Raw genomic sequence first — 25,617 nt, forward strand, 5'->3', positions numbered from 1 at the left:
CAGTAATCCAAACATCCCAAATCAGAAAAAATTTACAAGATGACTTTACTGGTGAATTCTGTCATATATTTGTAGACAATTTTTCACCAATTCTTCCCCAAATCTTCCAAGAACTTGAAGGGGGTGAAAGACTCCAAACTTGTTTTATGATGCCAGCATTATTTGCATAACAATGCTAGAAAAGACATTATATACAAAATATAGCATATTATCCCTGATGAATATATGTGCCAAAATACTCAACAAAACACAAGCAAAATGAATTAAAAAACACATTTGATGTATCATACACTTACATGAGTAAAGGGATTTATCCCTGGGTTTAAGGATACTTCAAAATATTCAAATCAATAAAGGTGACATGCCACACTAATAGAATGAGAAATAAAACTCACATAATCATCTCAATAGGTGCAGAAAGGACATTGTATATAATGCAACATCCTTTTAAGATACTCCCAACAAATTAAATTAACCCTGTCAGTGGCACGATATCATATACACACAAACACTGTGTGGAGAGAAGCGAAGTAGTTATCTGTCTATTGATTCATAGAAAAAGGGTTTATATAGGACATGCACAATGCCTCACATATCATCTAAGTTATAACAATGTTAATAATCTTAAGCTCTTTACGTCCCCATGCTTCTGCAGTAAGCACAGGATGTTAAATGATAAAGGAAGGCTTTAAAGATCATCACGGAACTTCATTAAGTAGGCCATCTCTTCTCCAGCCGGCTGTGCCTGTCTTATGTTGTCCTCCTCTAAGGATCTTACCGAGAATAGGCTATCCATCCATCCATAGTGGAAACATTGAGTAGGCCATTTCTTCTCCAGCCTGGATATGTGACATTCCTCACAGCTTGTTTATCAGTTCAGTCCATGGGCTTATACTCTAGAGCCTTTAGACAGGGGCCTGCAAACCTAACATCCCTTGACAGACAAATGGATGAAGAAAATTTGATGTATATATGCAATGGAATCAATACTTTGCATTCCTATCAGCAGTGTCCACGGTGTTCCTTTTTCTCCACAACCTCACCAACATCTATTTCTTTTCTTTTTAATGAGAGCCTTCTGACAAATGTGAGGTTTTGCCTCATTTTTGGGTTATGACTTTCCTAATAATTTATAACTCTGAATATATTTTCATGTGTCATTAAGCCAACTGCATGTATTCCACAGAAAATTGATTCAGATCTATCTATTCAGTTCCTATGGACAATTTTTTCAATTGGATTGCTTGGGGTTTTTTATTGTTGTGGCATATGAGTTTACCATATATATTGGATATTAACACTTGATTGGAAAATATCACTTGCAAATATATTCTCCCATTGTGTTGGCTGACTTTTCATTTTATTGATCATTTCTTCTGCAGTGTAAATCTGTTTAAACTGATGTAATCATCTTTTGTTAATTTCTTCTGCTTCCCTTGACAGATGAGAGATATGAAAAATCAAATTAAGTCAAGTGTACTTCTTATGTTTTACCCTTGGATTCTTTGTTTTCAGGTTTTATGTTTTATATGCCCAGGAGTGGGATTGCCGGGTGATATGATAGGTCTATTTTTATTATTTAAAGAACTTCCGTACTGTTTCCAAAGTGTTTGCACAAATTTTCATTCCCACCAACAGCGTTGGAGAGTCCCTTTTTCTATGCAACCTCGACAGTCTTTATTATTTGTAGACATTTGGGTGACAGCCCTTCTCACTAGTGTGAAGAAAAACATTATTTAATTTTTGTCTAGTCTTTGTATAATGATTAGCAATGTGTGCATGTTTTTATATTCCTGTTTGTCATCGGTGTGTCTTCTTTTGGGAATTGTTTTCTGCTCGTTTTCTGGCTGAGTTGTTTGTAGATTTTTGAAATGGAGTTGAATGAATGATATGTGTATTTTAGAAATTAGCCTCTTATTGATTGAATTGTTTCCTAATGTTTTCTCCCATTTGGAAGTTCATCTTTTCATTCAGTATATTTTGCTGTGTACAAGCTTTTAAATTTAATTAGGACCTATTTGATTATTTTGCTTTTACTGTTTTCAGCTTTGGAGAGTGACATAAGAAACTTTCATGACATTTTATCTCTTTTTTTGCCTATGTTAATTTCCAGGAGTTTCATTGTCTCATGTATTAGATTCAGATATTTAAAATATTTTGATTTTATTTTTGTACAGTGTGAGGGAGTGTTCTAATTCCATTGATTTACATGTAGCTGTCTAGTTTTCTCAACATAACTTGCTGAAGACTGTGTTTTAGGCATTGTATGTTTTTGTTTCCTTTGTCATAGTTTAGTTGACCATAGGTGTGATGTTTTATTTCTGCATCTGTGTTATATTCCAGTGATATACATTGTTTTTTTTTCCAGTATTGTGCTGTTTTAATTACTGTATTTTTGTAATAAAATCTGGGATCTGGGAGGGGTGTGGGTTATGCATCCATCTTTGATCTTTTTCCTCATTGTTCCTTTTGCAGTTCTGGTTCTTTTGCAGTTCATTATAAATCTTTGGACTTTTTTTGTTTCTGTGGAAAATATCATGTATTTTGATATGAAACACTTTATATTTGTAGACAACTTTTGTAGTATATATATTTTAACAAAATAATTCCTCTAAACTAAGACCTTGAGATTTCTTTCCATTTCTTTGCATCATCTTCAAATTTGTTTTTCAGTTTCCTATTGAATTTATTATCTTGGTTTTTCCATATGTTTTTCATTTTTTGATTTGATTTCATATGGATTTTTTAAAATTATGAAATATTTCATTTTTAGTTTAAAGAAATGTGATAGTTTTTGTACATTAATCATGAATCATGGAAATTTGCTAAATGTCTTTATAGTTTTAGTTGTTCTGGTGTGGAGAATTTTTAGCGTTCTCTATATAGACTATTGTGTCATCTAAAATAATAACAGTTTTACTTCATTCAATCCAACTTGAATAAATTTTCTTCTACTACGATTGCTGTTTCTCGGACATCCCATACTGTGTTTAATAGAAATGGTGAGAATGGGCATCCTTGTTTTATTCCTTAATTTGGCTTTCAGTTTTTCACTTTTGCATATTATGTTGTCTGTGGGTCTGCAATTAATGACTTTAGTTATGTTGAGAGTTATTTCCTGTATACTACTTTGGTAAGAGGTTTCTGTTGTTGTTGTTGTTGTTGTTGCTATTGTGCTGTATTAATTAATAAATATTGAATTTTGTGAAATAATTTTTATGGATTTATTGGGATGATCAAGTCATTTTCTTTTTCTTCTCTTAATATGGTGTATCAAACTGATTGATTTGTGTATGTTGAACCTCTCTTGATTCTGCAATGAATCCAAGTTGATCATGGTGTATGATTCATTTTATGTATTGCTGGATTTAGTTTGCTAATAATATTTTGTAGAATTTTTGCATCTAAATCAATCAAATATATTAGCTTGAAGTTCTCTTTGCATGTACTTTGTTGGCTTTTCTATCAGGATAATGAAATCTTCATAAAATTAATTTGGGAGTTTCCCACATCTTTAATATTTTTCAATACTTTGAAGAGTATAAGTTCTGCTTTGTATTTTTGAACAGTTCTCCACGGGAGCTGTTTAAATCTGCACTAGTGTTTAACGATTTTTTTTAATTGCAGATTCTATCTTTCATCTAGTAATCAGTTTGTTCAAATTGTTTGTTTCTCCTTATCTCTGTCTCTTTCTAGACATTTGTCTATTTCTTCTAAGTTGTCCAGTTTTTCGGCTTGTAATTGTTGACAAAATGTTCCCTTTTTTGTATATCTGAGGTAACAATTGTTATTTCTCTTCTTTTATTTCTTACTTTATTTCTTTGGAGCATCTCTCTTTTCTTCATGATGCACATGGCTAGAGGTTTTTCGATTTTGTTTATTTTAAAAAGAAATCTTAAAACAAAATCTTTGGTTTTATTACTCTTTTGTATTTTTTTTTCTCTCTAATTTATATTTACACCTGTAATATTTAAGATTATGTTTTTTAACTTTTTTATTGATTTAGAGTCATTTTACAAAGTTGTCTCAAATTCCAGCGTTGAGCACAATTTTGCAGTTACAATGAACATATATACACTTGTAGTCCCATTTTTCCTCTGTGGGCTGCCGTAAGATCTTTTATATATTTCCCTGTGCTATAAAGTACAATCCTGTTAACTATTCTACAATTTTGACCTCCCAGTCTATCTCTTTCCACCCCCAGCCCCATGGCAACCAAACTTTGTATTCTATGTCTGCGAGTTTATTTAGTTTTGTATTTCTGTTTTGTTTTGTTTTGTTTTGTTTTGTTTTTAGATTCCACTGAAGAGCCATCTCATATGGTATTTTTCTTTCTCTATCTGGCTTACTTCACTTAGACTGATTTTCTCCAGGAGCATCCAGGTTGCTGAAAATGGCATTATGTAATAGGTTTATATGGTTATCTAGTGTTCCATTGTATAAATATACCGCCCCTTCTTTATCCAGTCAACAGTCGATGGACATTTAGGTTTTTTCCATGTCCTGGCTATTGTAAATAGTGATGGCTATGAACATTGGGGTGCAGGTGTCATCCTGAATTAGGGTTCCTTCTGTATTTATGCCCTGGGGCGGGATTCCTGAGTCATACGGTCAGTATATTCCTAGGCTTTTGAGGAATCTCCATCCTGTTTTCCACAGTGGCTACACCAAACTGCATTGCCACCAGCAGTGAAGGACTGTACCCTTTTCTCCAAAGACTTTCCAGAATTTGTCATTTGTGTATTTTTGAATGATGAGCATTCTGACTGTTATGAGGTGATACCCACTGTAGTTTTGATTTGCATTTCTCTGAAAATCAGTGATATTGAGCATTTTCTGATGTGCCTTTTGATCATTTTTATGTCTTCCTTGGAGAATTGCTTATTTAGGTCTCCTGCCCATTTTTCCATTGGGTGGTTTATTTTTTCTTGTTCAGTTGGATGAGCTGCTTATATACTCTGGAGATCAAGCCTTTTTTGGTTTCATATTCAAATTTTTTCCCATTCCGTAGGTTGTTTTTTTGTTTCACTTCTGGTTTCTTTACTGTACAGAAGCTTGTAAGTTTCATTAGGTCTCATTTGTTTTTTCTTGATTTTATTTCTTCTATGAGAAAATTTTTGAGACTTATGTCAGATAATATTTTGCCTATATTTTCCTCTAGGAGTTTTATTTTATCTTGACTTATGGTTAAGCCTTTGTACCATTCTGAGTTTATTTTTGGGTATGGTGTTCTAGCTTCATTGGGATTGTTCTAGTTTCATTGATTTTCATGCTGCTCTCCAGTTTTCACAACACCAGTTGCTGAAGGGACTGTCTCTATTCCATTGTATTTTCTTGCCTCTTTGTTCGAAGATTAATTTACCAAAAGTTTGTGGGTTATTTTCTGGGTTCTCTATTCTGTTCCATTGGCCTATATGTCTGTTTTCCTTCCAATACATTGCTGTCATTTTGACTGTAGCTCTATAGTATTATCTGAATCATTAGCATAAATAATGCCACTGATTTTTGAACCTTAGTCTTGTAACCTGCTACCTTGCTGAATTCTTCTATCAGCTGTAGAAGTTTTTGTCTGGATCTCGCAGGGTTTCCTATATATAGTGACATACTATCTGCATATAGTGAGACTTTTTCCTCTTCCTTTCCAATTTTCATCCCTTTTATTTCTCTCTCTTGTTTGGTTGCTGTGGCTAGGACTTCCAAGTTTATATAGAGTTGGAATGGTGATAGTGTGCATCCTTGTCTTGTCCCAGATTTTAGTGGGAAGATTTTAACTTTCTCACCATTGAGTACTATGCTAGCTGTAGGTTTGTTATCTATAGCTTTCATGATGCTGAGATATGTTCCCTCTATGCCCACTTTGGTGAGTTTTTATCATACGTTGGTGTTGAATATTATAAAATGCTTTTCCTGAGAAGATTATGTGGTTTTGGTCCTTCCTCTTGTTGATGTGCTGTATTACATGGATTGATTTGCATATGTTGAACCATCCCTGTGTCCCTGTCATATTCCCCACTTGGTCATGATGCATAATCTTTTTTCTGTGTTGTTGGATTCTCTTTGCTACTGTTTTGATGAGGATTTTGGCATCTGTGTTCATCAGTGATATTGGCCTATAATCCTCTTTTTTAGTAGTGCCTTCTGATTGTGGTCTCAGGGTGATTTTGACTTCATAGAATGGCTTTGGGAGTATTCCTTCCTTTTCAATCTTCTGGAGGAGTTTGAAAAGGAATGGTATGAGCTCTTCTTTGTATGTTTGGTAGAATTCCACAATGAAGCCGTCCGGTCCTCGACTATTATTTGTAGGGAGGTTTTATATTGCTATTTTGATTTCATTTCTAGTGCTCTGCTTGTTCAAGGGGTCAGTTTCTTCTTCATTCATTCTTGGTGGACAGTATTTTTCCAGAAACTTGCTCATCTCCTGTAGGTTATCCAGTTTGTTTCCACATACTTTTCATAATATTTTCGTATGATATTCTGTGTTTCTTCTTTATTTGTTGTAATTTCTCCATTCTCCTTTTTATTTTGCTAATTTGTGCTCTCTCTCTTTTCTTCTTTTTGAGTTTTGCCAGAGGTTTGTCGATTTTACTTACTTTTTCAGAAAACCAGCTTTTGGATTGGTTGAATTTTTTCCTATAGTCTTTTAAATCTCTATTTTATTTATTTCCTCACCAATATTTGTGATTTCCTTCCTTCTGCTGCCCTTCAGGTTTTTTTTTTCCTTCTTTTTCTAGTTCATTCTGCTGGTGGGTTAAATTGTTTATTTGTGATTCTTCTTCTTTTTTGAATAAGGCCTATATCACTCTAAACACCCATCTCAGCACTGCTTTTGCTCTGTCCCATAAATTTTCTGTGGTTTTGCTTTCATTTTCTTTTGTCTCAAGGTACTTTTTCATTGCAGCTTTGATTTCTTCATTGACCCATTTGTTTTTTAATAACATATTGTTTAATCTCCATGTCTTCCTTTGTTCTCCTTTGTTTCTCTGTTGTTGATTTCTAGCTTCATGTCATTGTGGTCAGTAAAGATGCTTGAGGTAGTTTCTATATTCTTAAAATTGCTGAGGTTTCCTTTGTGCCCAACTATATCATGAATCCTGGAAAATATCCCATGTGCACTTGAGAAGAATGTATGTACTATTTTGTGGGGGCTGCAATGCTCTGAAAATATCCACCAAGTTTAATATTTCTATTGTATTATTTCAGTTCTCTTTTGCCTAATATATTTTCTGTTTCGGTGATCTGTACAGTGATGTTAATGCAGTGTTGAAATCTCCAGCTGTGATTAGAATCCCATTGCTATCCCCCTTTATATCTGTTAGTAATTATTTTATGTGCTTAGGTGCTCATCTATTTGGTGCATATGTATTAATGAGTGTGCTATCCTCATCTTGTATCACTCTTTCAATCATTACAAAATGTCCTTCTTTATATTTCTTTATGGTATTTGTTTTAAAGAATATTTTCTCTGAAATCAGTACTGCAACCCCTGCTTTTTTGGCTTTTCCATTTGCATGGAATACACTTTTCCATCCTTTCACTCTCAATTTATATGTGTCCTTATCTCTGAAGTGGGTCTCTTGTATGCAGCATATTTAAGGTTCTTGCTTTATTATCCAACCTGCCACTCTATGACTTTGACTGGAGCATTTAGCCCTCTAACATTTAAAATAATTGATGATATGCTTGTGTTTATTGCCAATTTGACCTTATTTTTGCAGTTGATTTGGTATTTCCTCTTTGTTCCTTTCATCTTCCTTTTATGGTTTGGTCATTTTCCTCTGTATTATCATGAATTTTATTTAGTTTTAGTGACACCCTGATAAGTTTTTTTCTTCTTGTTACCCTTTTTATAAGTCTTTTAGAGAACTACTATAACTGCTTTTATTAAACTGATAGTAACATGGTCTCAAACCCATCCTGCCGAGAACAAAAAATTTTAAAACGAAAGACCAAAAAAAAATTCTCCCTTTTCCTGCCTCCCCCTAACATTCTCAATGATTTGGATGTCTTATTTTAAAATTTTGTGTGTGTTTTATTTGTAATTCATGAGTTATCACGTTTCCAGCTATGAGTTTCACATTTCTGAAGCATTCTGCTGCTTTTTTATTTAGAGTAGACCTTTCAATATTTCTTCTAGCATGGGTCTAGTGTTGCTAAACTCTTGTAGTTTTTCTTGTCTGTGAAAATCTTTATGTCTCCTTCTACCAAAAAGGGCAGCCCTGCTGGTTAAAGTATCCTAGTGTATATCAGTTTTTTCATTCAGGACTTTGTATATATCTTTCCAGTCCCTTCAGGCCTGTAGTATTGTTGTAGTGAAATCAGGTGTGAACCTTAAGGGAATTCCTTTGTAACTCAATGTATACTTTCTCTTGCTTCCTTTTGGATTATTTCTTTATACTTGACTATGACCATCTTAATTATATGTCTTGGTGTGGCTGTATTTGGATTCTTCCTGTTTGAAACACTCTGAGCTTCCTGTAGTTGGATATCTGATTCCTTTTTTATGTTTGGGAAGTTCTCAGTCATCATTTCTTCAAACACCTTTGCAATTCCCTTTGATCTATCCTCCCCTTCTGGGACTTCTATCATGCCAAGATTGACATGCTTTATATTATCCCATAGGTCTCTTATGATTTTTTCATTTGTTTCCCATTGTTTCTCTTCTAGCTCTTCTGATTGGATGTTTTGTACTGTCCTGTCTTCTAAGTCACTAAGTAGTTCCTCTGCATTGTCTTGTCAGCTTTGTGACGCCTTTAGTTAATTCCTCATCTCAGTCAAAGGGTTTACCTATTTTACTCGACTCTTCTTTATAGCTTCCATTTCATTTTTAACATATTTTATATCTCTAAACCCTATCTTTTATTTACTTCAATAATTTGATCTCTCCTTTTTTGAAATCATGATGTTGTAGGCTATCAATCCTATTTCACTGTTCATTCTTTCAGGGGATTTCTCTTGTTCTTTTAATTGCAACTTGTTTCTCTGCTTATTCATCTTGCTCCTACCTCTCTGGCACTGTGGTTTATGGAGTATCAGTTATCTACTGTGGTCCTAAAAGTGTTTATCAACCTAATTCCTATGTAGTAATACAACTAAGAAAAGACAAAATTGAGAGAGAGAGATAAAGAATTTTAAAGAAGGGAGAAATAAAGATTTGAAGACATTGTATAATAAATAATATGAAAGCAAGTTGAAGCACAATTTTGAAAAATAATAATAATAAAAATATTTTTATAAATTTCAAAGGGATTAAAATGGGGGTATTTATATCTGCAGAAAAATTAAAAATTAAGAGGGTAATAGAAAATGGAACAGGTGATAACAGATTAAAACAAGGGGGTGTTCAGTGTCCTCCTGGATATTGTGTACTTTTAATGTGAACTCTTTCTCTATTCATCCTGTTTTGGAAGCTCAACTTGCTTTTTCCATTGGCCCTCCATTGGAGCCCGCCTCTGTGCTGCTCCCAGGGCCTGTCAGCAAGCAGATCTCTCCTACTCCCAACACTTGTTCCCAAGCAGCTCTCTTTACTGTGGACTGGCTTGTCACTGCCCTACCCGATGTTACAGTCAGATGTTTCAGACTGACCAGGCAGGATTAGGCATCAAGACCTCTCACAGCCACGTGGTCAGGGGCTGCATTCCATCCCAAAAGGTGGGGGTCCAACAGCCCCTCAGGTTGCCAGTCTCTCCACTGCTCTTTACCACTCTATGCTCCGCCTCAGGTTTGCACACCGGATTGGGCTCAGGGTAGACTAAGGAACATCCCTGTCACTGTTTGCACCAGAACCCAGCTTCTTGTTTATCTTGGTAGAGCACATTCTCTGTGGAAATAGGACGGAAGTATCCTATCTGCCTTATGCTGTAGACAAGTCCCCGTCATGCTCTTGAGGCTACTAAGTCCTTAGGAGTGGATGCAGGTTTTACCCCCACTGCCACCTGTGTGCAAAGCTCCAGAGGGTATGGTGGCTGTGTCTGAGCCCCAGCTCTCTTCACCTAGAAAATTCTGTGGGTTTTCAGAGATGGGGAATGCACCTTTCCCCTCCCAGGGCATGTCTGCCCTGTTGTTTTATGGAAGGCCTAGGTTTTTCTGCCCTGTGGGCCCATAGCAATGGCACACAGACCCCTCCATTCCCCTGGGCTGCCTCAGTGCAGCCATCCCCATCTTCCACCTTGCTCGTGAAGCATGGCCCTGCCCTCAGCTGATAGGATGCATATTGGTCTGGGTGTCACAAGGATCCTCTGTGCCTGTTTAACTTGGTTCTGTCAATCAACTTATACTCTGTAGAGATCCAATCCTTGGAGGCTTCCTCTCCGTCCTGCCGAACCCCCAGTTGGAGAAGGGAGACCCAGTGAATAAGCATCAGTACTTCTTAGCTGCTCCCTCCCTGTGGGAACTGTCCCAATCTGTTTTGCCTTTTCTTCTTTCTTTCTTCCTTTTCTCCTACCAGATATTTTGCATCTTTATCTTTTGAAGACGAAAATGTTCTATCAGAGTTCTGCAAGTTCTCTGGTTAATTGAGTGGGTCTGTGGATGAGTCTTGGTGCATTTGTGAGAAAGGGTGAGCTACAAGCATCCTTCTCCTCCACGATCTTGGCATCCCACCCCAAAATTTCTCACTTTATGGTGGAAGATAAACACAGCCAGGAAATAGATACAAAAGATATTTCATGGAAATGACAAGAAAGTGCAGATTGCAATGCTCAAATCATACAAAATACATTTTAAAATAAGGGTCACAAGGAAAGGTAAATATAAGAATACATAAAGAAATAAGAGATCAACATTAAAAAAGAGTATTACACTCATTAAATTATATATGGATCCAAAAGTGTAGATCATATGTATAAAAAGATATATTAGTAAACATGAAGTAATTAATTCAGTATAAAACAATAATAGTAGATGAATTTAACACCTCACTATTCTGATGGCCAGATCACCCAGAAAGAATATCTTTAAGGAAACAGAGGTCTTAATAACATATTAGATCATTTGAGCCTAAATGAGTTATTGGACACTGCATCAGAAAATAACACATAAGCTTCTCAAGTGTGCACAGGATGTTTTCTAAGGAATTAACCACATACTATGTCATGAAAAGAGCCTCAGGAACTTTAAGCAAATATAGTTTACAGCAAGTATTTTTCCATACAAAAAAAGTATGAAACTATGCATCAACTCTAGAAAGAAGAACATGAAAAGCACCAACATGAGATTAAACCACATCCTTTAAAAAACTAAAATAAAACAAGGTCAATGATGAAATCAAAGAGGTAATAAAGTCATACCTCGGAACAAATTACAGTGAAAACACAGCTTCATAAAAGGTATAGGATGCAGCAAAAGCAAATCTAAGTGGGAAGTTTAGAACAATTCAGGCCTTCTACAAGGAAAAAGAAAAACCTGACACAAAGGACCAAGCTTACCTCCAAAAATAACTACAAATAAGAACAAACAAAACCCAAAGGCAGTAGAATGAGAAATCTTTAATGATTAGGTTGAAAATAAATAAAAAATTAAAAAATAAATTAAATGTCATAAAATCAAAAGCTTTAATTTTTCTTAAAAATATTAACAAACTGATAAGCATTTAGCCAGGCTTATCAAGAAATACAGAGTGGACACAAACAAAATAAGAAATGAAACAGTTGAAATAACATCTGATATTACAGAAATGCAAACAAAGATTATGAAAGCACTCTGAGCAGTTACATGACAAACAACTGGACCTTAAAGAAATGGACAAATTTCTTGAAACGTACAGCTTGCCAACACTGAATAAGGAGAAAACAATAAACTTGAAAGAGCAATCAGTATAAGTTAAATAATATCTATAATTTTAAAAACACCACTTGAAAAAAATGCCTGGATGCATTCACTAAAACCTCTTTCCTCCCAACTATTTCAAAAAATGATGGAGGAAGGAAAATTCCTTCAGTTATTGTATGAAGCCACCAATACCATGAAAACAAAACCAGTCACAGACACTACAAAAAAAATGAAAATGTAAAGCAAATATCCTTGATGAATATATATTAAAAAATCCTCAACAGAACATCAACAAATTAATCCAGGAATACATAGAAAGGATTATACACAAGGATCAGTTCGATTCCTTCCAGGGTCACAAAGATGGTTCAACATACATAAGTCAATCAGCATGACAAAAATTTAATATGGAAGGACAAAATTCACAGGAACATGTCAATACACACAGGAAAGTCATTAGACAAAATTTGACATACATTCATGATCAGAACTCTCCTGAATGTGATTACATTGGGAACATCTCTCAACATACTAAAGGCCATTTTTTAACAATTTATAATACTCAGGGGAAAGGCTGAATGTCTTCTGGGTAAATTCAGGAACAACACAAGTATTTCTACTCTCAGGACTTATGTTCCAGAGTAAAAGAAGAAAGGAAAGGAAAGAAAAAGAAGTAAAAGAAATGCCAAATGGAAAGAAAGAGGCAAAATTGTCACCAGTACTGATGACATAACAATCTACACAGAGTCCTAAGTGCTCCACACAGACTATTATGAACAATAATTTCAGCAACAGAGCAGGGTACAAGATTAATGTAAAGTAGTCTCTTGCATTTCTACACATTAATCATGAGATACCATAAAATGGCCATTGAAAGCAATACTATTTAAAATCCCATCCCACCGAACATCTTGGAATAAATGTAACCACATATATGAAAGACCTACACACTGAAAATTAAAAAAAAATTGACAAAGAAATTAAAAATGACTCAAAGAAATGAAAAGATGCCTTGTGCTCTTGGATTGAAGGAGTTAATATTGCTAACATGGCCGTACTACACAAAGAAACCTATAGATTTATGGCAACTCCTGTTACAAAGCTGTAGTATTTCACACAGAACCAGAAAATAAATAACTCTATGATTTACATGAAACCATTAAAAATTGCCAAAATTGTCTTTAGAAACAACAACAACTCTGGAGGTATAAACCTGCCGGATTCCTTAGTATATTATAAGCCTACAGTAATAAAAACAGCATGGCATTGACGCAGAGATATAATCAATAAAAACAGATAGAGAGCCTAGAAATAATTCCACACACCTATGAGTAATGAACCAATGATAAAAGAGGCAAGAGTACACAATGGAGAAAAGACAGTCTCGTCAATGAATGATGTTGGGAAAGCTGGACATCTACATGTAAAACAGTGATATTAGAGCATTCCCAGACATCATATACAAAAATAAACTCCAAGTTTATTAAGGACCTAAATGTAAGACCTGATACTATAAAACTGCCAGAATGTTATATAGGTGATACTCAATTCGATATATATCATAGGAACACTTTCTTATATCAGTCTCCTAAGGCAAAAGAAATAAAAGCAAAAACAAGCAAGTGAGACATAAACAAACTTGAAAACTTCTGCACAGCTAAGGGCACTATCAATGAAATGAATTCATTGCCTGTGTAATTGGAGAACATATTTGCAAACAATGCAAGTGACCAGGGGTTAATAGATGTAGGTTAATAGATGTAATATGGATTTAAGTTACCCAAATCAATGTGAAAAAAAAACCAATCAAAAAAAGAGCAGAGTACCTTAGTTAATATTTTTCCAAAGAAAACATACAGATGAGTAATAGGCAAGTGATAAAAATGCACAACAATAATAATTATTGGTAATTGCAGTTCAAAACCACAATGAGGTATCATTTCACACTGGTCAAATGGCTATTATCAAAAAGTCTTCAAATAGAAATTGTTGGAGACGATGTAGAGGAAACAAATCTCTTGTATACTTTGGTAGGAATATAAATTGGTACAACTTCTATGGAAAACAGTATTCAGATTTTTTAAAAAGTTAAAATAGAACTACCATATGAAACAGTAATACCTCTCCTAGGAGAAATCTTGGGAAAAACATTAAATTGAGAAGAACCATTGTTCACAACAGCACTGTTTATAATATGCAAGGCACGGAAGCAATCCAAGAGTCCACTGTTGAATATGGACTTAAGAATATGTTATGTTTCTATAAATATGCAATGGAATATTACTCAGCCATGAAAAGTATAACACATTGCTATTTCAGCATCATAAATGGGCTTAGTAAATATTGTGCTTAGTGAAGTAACTTAGACAAAGACAAAAGTAAATAATATAATTTATATGTGGAATCTAAATAATAACAAATATCTGGGTACATCTATCTATAGATATCTATTGATAGATGACAGATCAATAGATACATAGAAAGATAGATACATAGATACATGATAGACAGATAGATAGATAGATAGATAGATAGATAGATAGATAGATAATAGATGACAGATCGATAGATAGATTGATTGAGATATGGTATAGAGATAGAGAGAATAGATAGACAAGACTGAAGCAGACTGAAAGATATGGAAAAAATTTATGTTTACCAAAGGGGAAGGGAAACAGTATTTAATGGTAGGCATTGACAGATGCAAAGTAGTATATATTAAGGAGATAAGCAACAAGGATAATCTCTATAGATCAGGGAATTATACACAATAACATATAATAATTGTATGTTACAATTATTGTAATCAATTATAATGCAATATAATCTACAATGTGGTTGGAATCACTATGCCGTACATATGAAACAAGACAATATAGTACATCTACCATATGTCAATTAAAAATAAAACATCTCATGTATAATTTAGTCCTTTTTCCACTGATAGCATCTTCCTTTAATATTGTTTTATTTTCACTCTTTTCCTTTTATGAATACTGACTCAAATTATTTCTTTAACTTTTGTGAACATCATACCAGATTGATGTATCTACATTTATTGCAAATGATTTCCTATTTTCCTCTCTTTAATCCATATAGAATAGTAGCGTTTAAAAACATACCCAAAGAAACAGTTGCAACTTTCTCGTGGTCTCTGCTTAGTATTTTGTTCAATGTTTTGCGTATTTTTGCCATTTTATTCTTTTTAGGAGAGCTCTTTTCTGCACCTCTTGTAAGGTGTCTCAGTTTTGTTTTAGATCTCATTCAGGTTTTGTTTGTCTGGTAAAGTTTTTATTTTCACTTTACACCTAAGTGATAACTGTGCAAAGTAGAGTATTCTTAGGTGAGAGATTTCTTTTTTTTTCTCTGTGATTTATAATAACATTTTGTGTATATTTCCCTGTGCTATACAGTGTAATCTTGTTTATCTATTCTACAATTTTGAAATCCCAGTCTATCCCTTCCCACCCTCTACCCCCCCCCCGGTAACCACAAGTCTGTATTCTCCGTCCATGAGTCTATTTCTGTCCTGTATTTATGCTTTGTTTTTGTTTGTTTGTTTGTTTTTGTTTTTTGATTCCACATATGAGCGATCTCATATGGTATTTTTCTTTCTCTTTCTGGCTTACTTCACTTAGAATGACATTCTCTAGGAGCATCCATGTTGCTGCAAATGGCATTATGTTGTCGGTTTTTATGGCTGAGTAGTATTCCATTGTATAAATATACCACCTCTTCTTTATCCAGTCACCTGTTGATGGACATTTAGGTGTTTCCATGTTTTGGCTATTGTAAATAGTGCTGCTATGAACATTGGGGTGCAGGTGTCATCCTGAAGTAGATTTCTTTCTGGGTACAAGCCCAGGAGTGGGACTCCTGGGTCATATGCTAAGTCTATTCCTAGTCTTTTGAGGAATCTCCACACTGTTTCCCATAGTGGCTGCACCAAACTGCATTCCCACCAGCAGTGTAGGAGGGTTCCCCTTTCTCCACAGCCTCTCCAGCATTTGTCACTTTTGGATTTTTGAATGATGGCCATTCTGACTGGTGTGAGGTGATACCTCATTGTAGTTTTGATTTGCATTTCTCTGATAATTAGTGATATTGAACATTTTTTATGTGCTTTTTGATCATTTGTATGTCTTCCTAGGAGAGTTGCTTGTTTAGGTCTTCTGCCCATTTTTCGATTGGGTTGTTTATTTTTTTTTTATTGAGTCATATGTGCTGCTTATATATTTTGGAGATCAAGCCTTTGTCAGTTTCACTTGCAAAAATTTTCTCCCATTCCGTAAGTTTTCTTCTTGTTTTATTTCTGGTTTCCTTTGCTCTGCAGAAGCTTGTAAGTTTCATTAGGTCCCATTTGTTTATTCTTGCTTTTATTTCTTCTAGGAGAAAATTTTTGAAATGTATGTCAGATGTTTTGCCTATGTTTTCCTCTAGGAGGTTTATTGTATCTTGTCTTATGTTTAAGTCTTTAATCCATTTTAAGTTGATTTTTTTATATGGTGTAAGGGTGTGTTCTAGCTTCATTGTTTTACATGCTGCTGTCCAGTTTTCCCAACACCATTTGCTGAAGAGACTGTCTTTATTCCATTGTATATTCTTGCCTACTTTGTCGAAGATGAGTTGACCAAAAGTTTGTGGGTTCATTTCTGGGCTCTCTATTCTGTTCCATTGGTCTATATGTCTGTTTTGGTACCAATACCATGCTGTCTTGATGACTGTAGCTCTGTAGAATTGTCTGAAGACTGGGAGAGTTATTCCTCCAGCCTCTTTCTTTCTCTTCAATAATGCTTTAGCAATTCTAGGTCTTTGATGGTTCCATATAAATTTTATTACGATTTGTTCTAGTTCTGTGAAATATGTCCTGGGTAATTGGATAGGGATTGCATTAAATATGTAGATTGCCTTGGGCAGTGTGACCATTTTAACAATATTGATTCTTCCAATCCAGGAGCATGGAATATCTTTCCATTTTTTAAAGTCTTCTTTAATTTCCTTCATCAATGGTTTATAGTTTTCTGTGTATAATAATTTCGCCCCCTTGGTTAGATTTATTCCCAGATATTTTATTACTTTGGGTGCTATTTTAAAGGGGATTGTTTCTTTACTTTCTTTTTCTGTTGATTTATCGTTAGTGTAAAGAAAGGCAACTGATTTTTGAACATTAATTTTGTAACCTGCTACCTTGCTGAATTCTTCGATCAGCTCTAGTAGCTTTTTTGTGGACCTTTTAGGATTTTCTATATATAGTAACATGTTGTCAGCATATAATGACACTTTTACCTCTTCTCTTCCAATTTGGATCCCTTTTATTTCTTTCTCTTGACTGATTGCTGTGGCTAGGACTTCCAGGATTATATTGAATACGAGTGGTGATAGTGGGCATTCTTGTCTTGTCCTAGATTTTAGTGGGAAGCTTTTGAGTTTTTCACCGTTGAGAACTATGCTGGCTATAGATTTGTCATATATAGCTTTTATTATGTTGAGATATGTTCCCTCTATACCCACTTTGGCGAGAGTTTTTATCATAAATGGGTGTTGAATTTTATAAAATGCTTTTTCTGCATCGATTGAGATGATCATGTGGTTTTTGTCCTTTCTCTTGTTGATGTGACGTATTACATTGATTGATTTCCGTATGTTGAACCAGCCTTGTGTCCCAGTGATGAACCCCACTTGATCATGATGAATAATCTTTTTTATGTGTTGTTGGATTCTATTTGCTAAAATTTTGGTGAGGATTTTGGCCTCTATATTCATCAGTGATATTGGCCTATAATTCTCTTTTTTTGTAGTGTCTTTGCCTGGTTTTGGTATCAGGGTGATGGTGGCTTCATAGAATGAGTTTGGGAGTATTCCCTCCTTTTCAATCGTCTGGAAGAGTTTGAGAAGGACTGATATGAGTTCTTCTTTGTATGTTTTGTAGAATTCCCCGGTGAAGCCATCTGGTCCTGAACTTTTATTTATAGGGAGGTTTTTAATTGCTATTTCTATTTCCTTTCTAGTGATCGGATTTTTCAAGTGTTCAGTTTCTTCTTGATTCAGTTTTGGTGGACAGTATATTTCCAGAAACTTGTCCATCTCCTCTAGGTTATCCAGTTTGGTTCCATATAGTTTTTCATAATATTCTCGTATGATATTCTTTATTTCTATTTTGTTTGTTGCAATTTCTCCATTTTCCTTTCTTAGTTTGCTAATTTGTGCTCTCTCTTTTTTCTTCTTTGTGACTTTGGCCAGAGGTATGTTGATTTTATTTACTTTTTCAAAAAACCAGCTTTTGGTTTGGTTGATTTTTTCTATGGTCTTATTAATCTCTATTGTATTTAATTCCTCTCTGATCTTTATTATTTCCTTCCTTCTGCTGCTTTTTGGGGCTTTTTGTTCTTTTTCTAATTGATTCAAGAGGTGTGTTAACTTGTTTATTTGAATTGTTCTTCTTTTTTGAGGAAGGCCTGTATCGCTATAAACTTCCCCCTTAGCACTGCCTTTGCTGTGTCCCATAGGTTTGAGTGGTTTTGCTTTCATTATCATTTGTCTCAACGTATTTTTTTAATTTCAGCTTTGATTTCCTCATTGATCAATTGTTTTTTCAATAACATATTGTTTAATCTCCATGCTTTTCTTTTTTTCTCCTTTGTTTCTCTGTTGTTGATTTCCAGTTTCATGGCATTGTGGTCAGTAAAGATGCTTGAGATAATTTCTATCTTCTTAAATTTGTTGAGGTTTCTTTTGTGTCTAAGTACAAGAGCGATCCTGGAAAATGTTCCATGTGCACTTGAAAAGAATGTATACTCTATTTTTGGGGGGTGTAAATCTCTGAAAATATCCACCAAATGTAGTTTTTCTATTGTAGTGTTTAATTTCTCTGTTGCCTTGTTTATTTTCTGTCTGGAAGATCTGTCTAGTGATGTTAATGCAGTGTTAAAATCTCCAACTATGATTGTATTCCCATCAATATCCCCCTTTATCTCTGTTAGTAATTCTTGTATGTACTTAGGTGCTCCTATATTGAATGCATATATATTAACGAGTGTAATATCTTCATCTTGTATCACTCCTTTAATCATTATAAAATGTCCTTCTTTATCTTTCTTTATGGCCTTTGTTTTAAAGTCTATTTTGTCTGAAATCAGTACTGCAACACCTGCTTTTTTGGCTTTTCCATTTGCATGGAATATCCTTTTCCATCCTTTCACTCTCAATCTATATGTGTCCTTCACCCTAAAGTGGGTCTCTTTTATACAGCATATTGAAGGTTCTTGCTTTATTATCCACTCTGCCACTCTATGTCTTTTGATGGGAGCATTTAGTCCATTAACATTTACAGTAATTAATGATAGATATGTGTTTATTGCCATTTTGAACTTATCTTTGCAGTTGAATTGGTATATCCTCTTTGTTCCTTTCTTCTTCCTTTTGTGGTTTGGTAATTTTCCTTTGTATTATCATGGATTTATTTAATTTTTGTGACTCCCTTGTAAATTTTTGACTTGTGGTTACACTTTTTTGTAAATCTATTAACCTATACCCGTTTTTATTAAACTGATAATAACATGATCTCAAACCCATCCTACTGTTAAAAAAATTTAAAAAAGAAAGAAAAAAATTGTATATTTCCCTGCCTCCCTCTCCCACTTTCAGTGATTTGTATGTCTTCTTTTATAATTTCGTGTTTTCTTTATTTGGAATTCATGAGTTATCACCTTTCCAGTTGTACGTTTCTCATTTCTGTAGCATCCTGCTGCTTTTCTATTTAGAATAGCCCTTTCAATATTTCTTTTAGCATGGGTTTAGTGTTGCTAAACTCCTGCAGCTTTTTTTTGTCTTTGAAACTCTTTATTTCTCCTTCTCTCCTAAAGGATAGCCTTGCTGGATAAAGTATCGTAGGCTGCATCTTTTTTTCATTCAGGGCTTTGTATATATCTTGCCACTCCCTTCTGGCCTGTAGTGTTTGTGTAGAGAAATCAGCTGAGAGCCTTATGGGGGTTCCCTTGTAATTCACTCTTTTCTTTTCTCTTGCTGCCTTTAGAATCATTTCTTTATCCTTGACTCTGGCCATCTTCATTATGATATGTCTTGGTATGGGTCTATTTGGGTTCTTCCTGTTTGGGACCCTCTGAGCTTCCTGTACTTGTATATCTGATTCCTTCTTTAAGTTTGGTAAGTTTTCAGTCATGATTTCTTCAAAAACCTTTTCAATCCCCTTTGATCCTTCTTCCCCTTCTGGGACCCCTATTATGCAAAGATTGGGGCGCTTTATATTATCCCATAGGTCCCTTATGCTATTATCATTATTTTTTATTTGCTTATCTTGTAGTTCTTCTGAATGGGTGCTTTCTGTTGCCCTGTCTTCTAGATCACTAATTCGTTCCTCTGCATTAACTAGTCGGCTTTGTACAGCTATTAGATCATTCCTCATCTCTGTCAATGAGTTTACCCATTCTACTTGGCTCTTCTTTATAGCTTCAATTTCATTTTTGACATATTTTATATCTCTAAACACTATCTCTTTTAATTCCTTCAGCAATTTGATCACTCCTTTTTTGAAATCTTGATCTAGTAGGCTATCGATGTCTATTTCATTGATCTTTCTTTCAGGGGATTCCTCTTGTTCTTTTAATTGGGAAAGGATTCTCTGCTTCTTCATCTTGCTCATACCTCTTTGGCACTGTGGTTTATGGAGTATCAGTTGTCTATTTTGGATCTTAAGGATTTTATCTATCTAATGCCTATTTAGGAATAGAACGTAGAAAAAAACACAAAGAAAAAAGAGAGAGAGAGAAAGATTTTTAAAAGAAGGGAGAAAGAGGGTTTGAAAACAGTGTATAATGAATAATAGAAGAGCGAGTTGAAGCAGAGTATTAATCAGGTTGAGACGTCCTTTTTTAAACCTTTAAAAAAAGGGGGGACGGGGAGATGAATAGATGTATTTGAAACCTGTTTCTAGTCAATAACAGGACATCAAAACCCAAGAGAAATAGAAATGAATTAAGAAGTAAAAATTAAGAGAGTAATTGAAAATATAACAGGTAAAAGCAGATTTAAAAAACAAAACAAAACAAAAAAAAAGGGGGTTGTCGGTGTTCTCCTGGAGTCTGTGTGCTTTTAATGTGAAGTCCTTCTGTCTTCGTCCTGTTTTGGAAGCTCAGTTTGTTTTCATAGGCCCTCCGTTGGCGCCCTCTTCTGTGCTGCTCCCAGCACCTGTGGGCAAGCAGATTTCGCCTACTCCTAACACGGGGTCAGATGCAGCTCTCCTCTGCTGCGGGCGGGCGGGTCACTGCCCCTCCGGATGCCGCAGTCAGATGTTGCAGACTGGCCAGTCAGGAGGGCGGTTCGTGCCCTCTCCCAGCACCTCGGTCAGGGGTTGTGTTCCTGCCCGAAAGGCGGGGGGCCGCTCGGTGAGAGATTTCTTATTTCAGTATTTTGAAAATGTCATTTTATTTACACTTGGCATATGTTTTCTGCTCAGAAAACTGCTGATAGCCTAATGGGGGTTCCTTTGTAGATTATCATAACCTTTTTTGGCTGCATTTAAAATTTTACTCTGTCATTGACTTGCCAATTTGCATATCACATATATTGAAGGAGGTCTCTTTGTCTTAAAGTTATTCGTGTATTCTTGGCTCACACACTTGTATATCAGTTCCTTACCCAGGTTTGCGAATTTATCAACTATTACTTCTTAAAATAAACCATCAGCTGCCATCTAAGTTTCTTCTCCATCCAGAATTTCACTCTAATGTGCACTTCTTGAAGAAATCTGATGGCTATTATAGAATTTCCTCACTTTTCAATATCTTGTATCTCTGCCATCTCCTTTCATTTCCAGTTTTGTATTGGGGAGTTTGCTAATCTCTCTTTCACAAAGACAGTCTTCTTCCAATGCTTTCTATTGCATTCTTCATCTCATTTACTAAGTTCATCTGGTCCTCCAATAATGTTTGGTTATTTTATAGTTTCAATCTCTTAGGTAATATATACCTTATCATCATTTATTTTAATCCAGAGCTGAGTAAACTGCTTTCTGGGTTTTGTTTTTTGTATTGAGTTTCTGTATGATATGTCTCTGGATCCCCTATTAGTTATATGGCAATATTCCATAACTTTAATTTTGTTGCAGTGTTGAAATTGTGTGTGTGTGTGTGTGTGTCTGTTTCGATTTCTGTGCGTGTGTATCTGTGTGTGTGTGTGCGTTATAATGTTACTGTGATTGGTCATGGTTTTAGTAAATTTTTGCTCTGATGACACTAAATAACAGATTGGGAGTTGGATTCTTTCCTGTTGTTATCTGGTAGTTTGTAATATTGCACAATTTTTGGTTTTACTTACCTGATCTACCTCTGATAATATTTCAAAATGGCACTTTTCAGTCGCTACTTTTTGGATAAAACATGTGCTTTCATTGTAACTTCTTAGAATTCTATGGAGGTTAATGCCACTGTTGTCCCTGGGACAGCAAACCCTTCCTTTTATTTGATATCCCTTGAGACTCAGTGTACACAATGAAGAAAGGTGTAAACACAGGTGGGTAGTTGGATTCAGGCAAGTGCCTTTGCCATATCCAGTGTTGCAAGGTACCTTTTCTCCACCACTTTGAATGGGGAGTAGGGACAGTGTCATGAATGTCTGAGTGTCTGAAGGATGGAATTTCTGTCTCCATTGTGGCTCCCTCCTAGTTACCTGTGACCATGTGTACTGGTGAACTTGGAGGCTAAAACTGTGTGAATCACTGAGACCCTGTATCTACTGGGTACTCTGAATCTGTGGGCTCAGATACCCTAGTCAGTGGGCTTTGGACGCAGGCAACAACCCTGCTCTTCCCTCAGTTCAGCCACCTTTATGTGTTTTAGCCCACCAAACTTCAGCTGTACACATGCGTTCTGGAGTATTGTTTTGTGTTGTAGTTATTTTTGTTGAGATGTGATCGTTTCACTGATTGTTGATTTAAGGGGAGAGACAGAAATAAATTTAATTTATATCACTTTTTCAAAAGTATATGCTTTTTCATTTAAAAGCTTAAATTCTACTATGGAAATTTTAAGAACAGTAAAGAAAGTGAACAAATCACCTCCCTTAATATCAGAGTTCTACACAATATTTTGTTTTTCCTGGGGTCTTTTCTTCAATGCTTTTCCCACATACATGCACATTTTACTATAGTATATGACTATAATCTCTTTAAAGTCATTTAATATATTAAAATATATTTCTATGCTGTAAATACAGCCCTGTTGCTTCTCTAATTTATAACTAGTAGCTTGCACATTTCTGTCTTCTCCATCCTTCTTCCCTGTCCCCACATGATACCACTACTTGGTACACTACACATATATATGTGATTCTGTTTCTATTTTTTATGATTATTTCTCTTATATCTTTAGTTTCCTCATGTAAATGATAACGTAGAGTGTTTTTCTCCGTATGACTTATTTTCCTATGTGTAACACTGTCTGGGTCCAGTCTCATTGCTCTGAAAGGCAGAATTTTATTTTTTGATATGACAATGACTAAGTATTTATTATGTTATCTATATTTCACATCTACTTCAGCCAATCATCCGTTGATGGGCATTTGAGTTGTGCATCTATCCTTGGCTATTATAAATGATGTTGTTAAGAACATTGAGGTTAATATATCCTTTAAATTTAATGTTTTCATTTTTTTCAGATTTGTACCAAAACTTGAATAGTTGCAAGAAATAATGTTTCTATTACAAATTTTCTGGGCACTCTCCATACATTTTTTAAAGTGGATGTATCAATTTATATTTCCACCAAAATTGTACCTGGGTTCCCTCTTATCGACTTTCTTATTAATGTTTGTCATTTGAAGAATTTTTTTAATAACCATTTTGGTTGCTGTGAGATTATATTTCATCCTGGTTTTGATTTACAATTTCCTAATGAGTAACAACGTTACGTTTCTATTTATGTGCATGAAAATCATCCACATGTGTGTTTTTGAAAATTTTCCATGAAGATCCTTAAACTATTTTTAACTTGTGGCCTTTGTTTTTAAATATTGAGTCTGATATGCTACATATTGAAGCTTTCATTTGCTCTGCAAAAGGTTTTGCACTTCACACTTATACAAGAAGTGGAATCTCAATAACACATAGTACATCTATTGCTTCCTCAGTAAACTAAAAATTGTTATTTTTAGTTTTCCTTTTTTTCTACTTAGGAGGTAGATCAAAAACAAATATTGCCTTGATTTATCTCAAAGTCAGTTCTGCTCCTGTTTTTGGTCAGAAATTGTATAGTTTCAGTCTTTCCATTTAGGAAATTAATCCATTTTTATCTTATTTTATATATTATGGAAGGAAGTGCTCTTGCACCTTCATTTTACATGTACTGTCCCGTTTTCCCATAACTACTTGTTGAAGAGAATGCCTTTTTTCCATTGTATACTCTTGCCTCCTTCATTGTAGACTAATTGACCATATGTGTGTGTGTTTATTTTAGGACTCTTTATTTTGTTCCATTGATGTATGTGTTTCTTTTAGAGCAATATTTTGATGTTTTCATTACTGTAGCCTTGTAGTATGTTCTAAAGTCAGGGAGGATAATACCCACAACTTTGTTCATTTTTGAAAGATAATTTTAGAAAACTTGTGCATTTCATATTTTTGTATAAATTTTAGTATTTTTCTCCTTGTTTTGTGAAGAAACTTATGGATTCTGTGAGAATAGAAATTTACTAAAAATAGAAACCTGGGAAAAATAGTAAAGTGTGGAGGATAAATCATACAATATTAAACAACAAATGGATTGCTGTATAAATCAAAGAAAAAATATATAAAGAAATATGACTACAAAAACAAAGTCCATGGGGTATAGCCAAAGGAGTATTAATAGGGATGCTTATAGCAAAATAATCCCACTTATACAAAGAAGAAACATCTCTCTTAAATAACATAATCTTACAAACAAAAGATGTAGCAAAATAATAAACAAACTAGTAATTAGAAGGAAAGACAGCTGAAAGGTCAGAACATAAATTAATAAAATAAAGATTAAAAATAGAAACATCTAATCAAACTAAATAATGCCTTTTGAAAGAAAAATAAAATTGATAAACTGTAACTAGACTCATGAGCAAATTAGAGAGTACAGATTAATAAGCTCCAAAATAAATGAGAAGTTTCAGCTTATATCAAAGTAACACAAAGCATCACAAAGAAGACAGAACAAATTATATGCCAATAAAAATGGATAACCTAGAAGAAATGGACAATGTCTTAGAAACACTTAATCTCCAGGATGGAATGAGAAATAGAAAATATGAACAGATTATCACTAATGAAATTGAATAAGTAATTAAATAAAATCTCCCATGAAACAAAATTCCAGCCCTACTCAGCTTCACAGGTGACTCCTGCCAAAAATTTAGAGAAGAGCAATCAAAAATACGTCTCTGAGAATTCCAAAATTTTGAAGAGGAAGGAAGGATTCCTACACCACCTATCTGTATCACACTATTATCACTAAAATGTTAGCAAAGCAAACAATACATTAAAAGGTTTATACATTATGATTAAGTCCATTTCCTTCCAGGCATGCAAAAGTAATTCATTACCCAGAAATTAATTAATATGATACATCACACTAACAATTTGAAGAATAAATATTACATGGTCACCTAGAAAGAGTCATAAAATATTGTGACATATTCAGTATCTATTTAAGATTATATTTCTCCTCAAAGTGGGCATAAGGAAACATACTTCAACACAGTTAAGGTCATATATGATAAGAACTCATCTAACATGACACTCACTGATTAAAAGCTGAAGGCATCTCCTTTAAGAGCAGGAGGAAGTCAAGAATGCTCACTCTTACCACTTTT

This window comes from Vicugna pacos, unplaced genomic scaffold, assembly GCF_048564905.1.
Source record: "Vicugna pacos unplaced genomic scaffold, VicPac4 scaffold_20, whole genome shotgun sequence".
Classification (NCBI taxonomy): Eukaryota; Metazoa; Chordata; class Mammalia; order Artiodactyla; family Camelidae; genus Vicugna; species Vicugna pacos.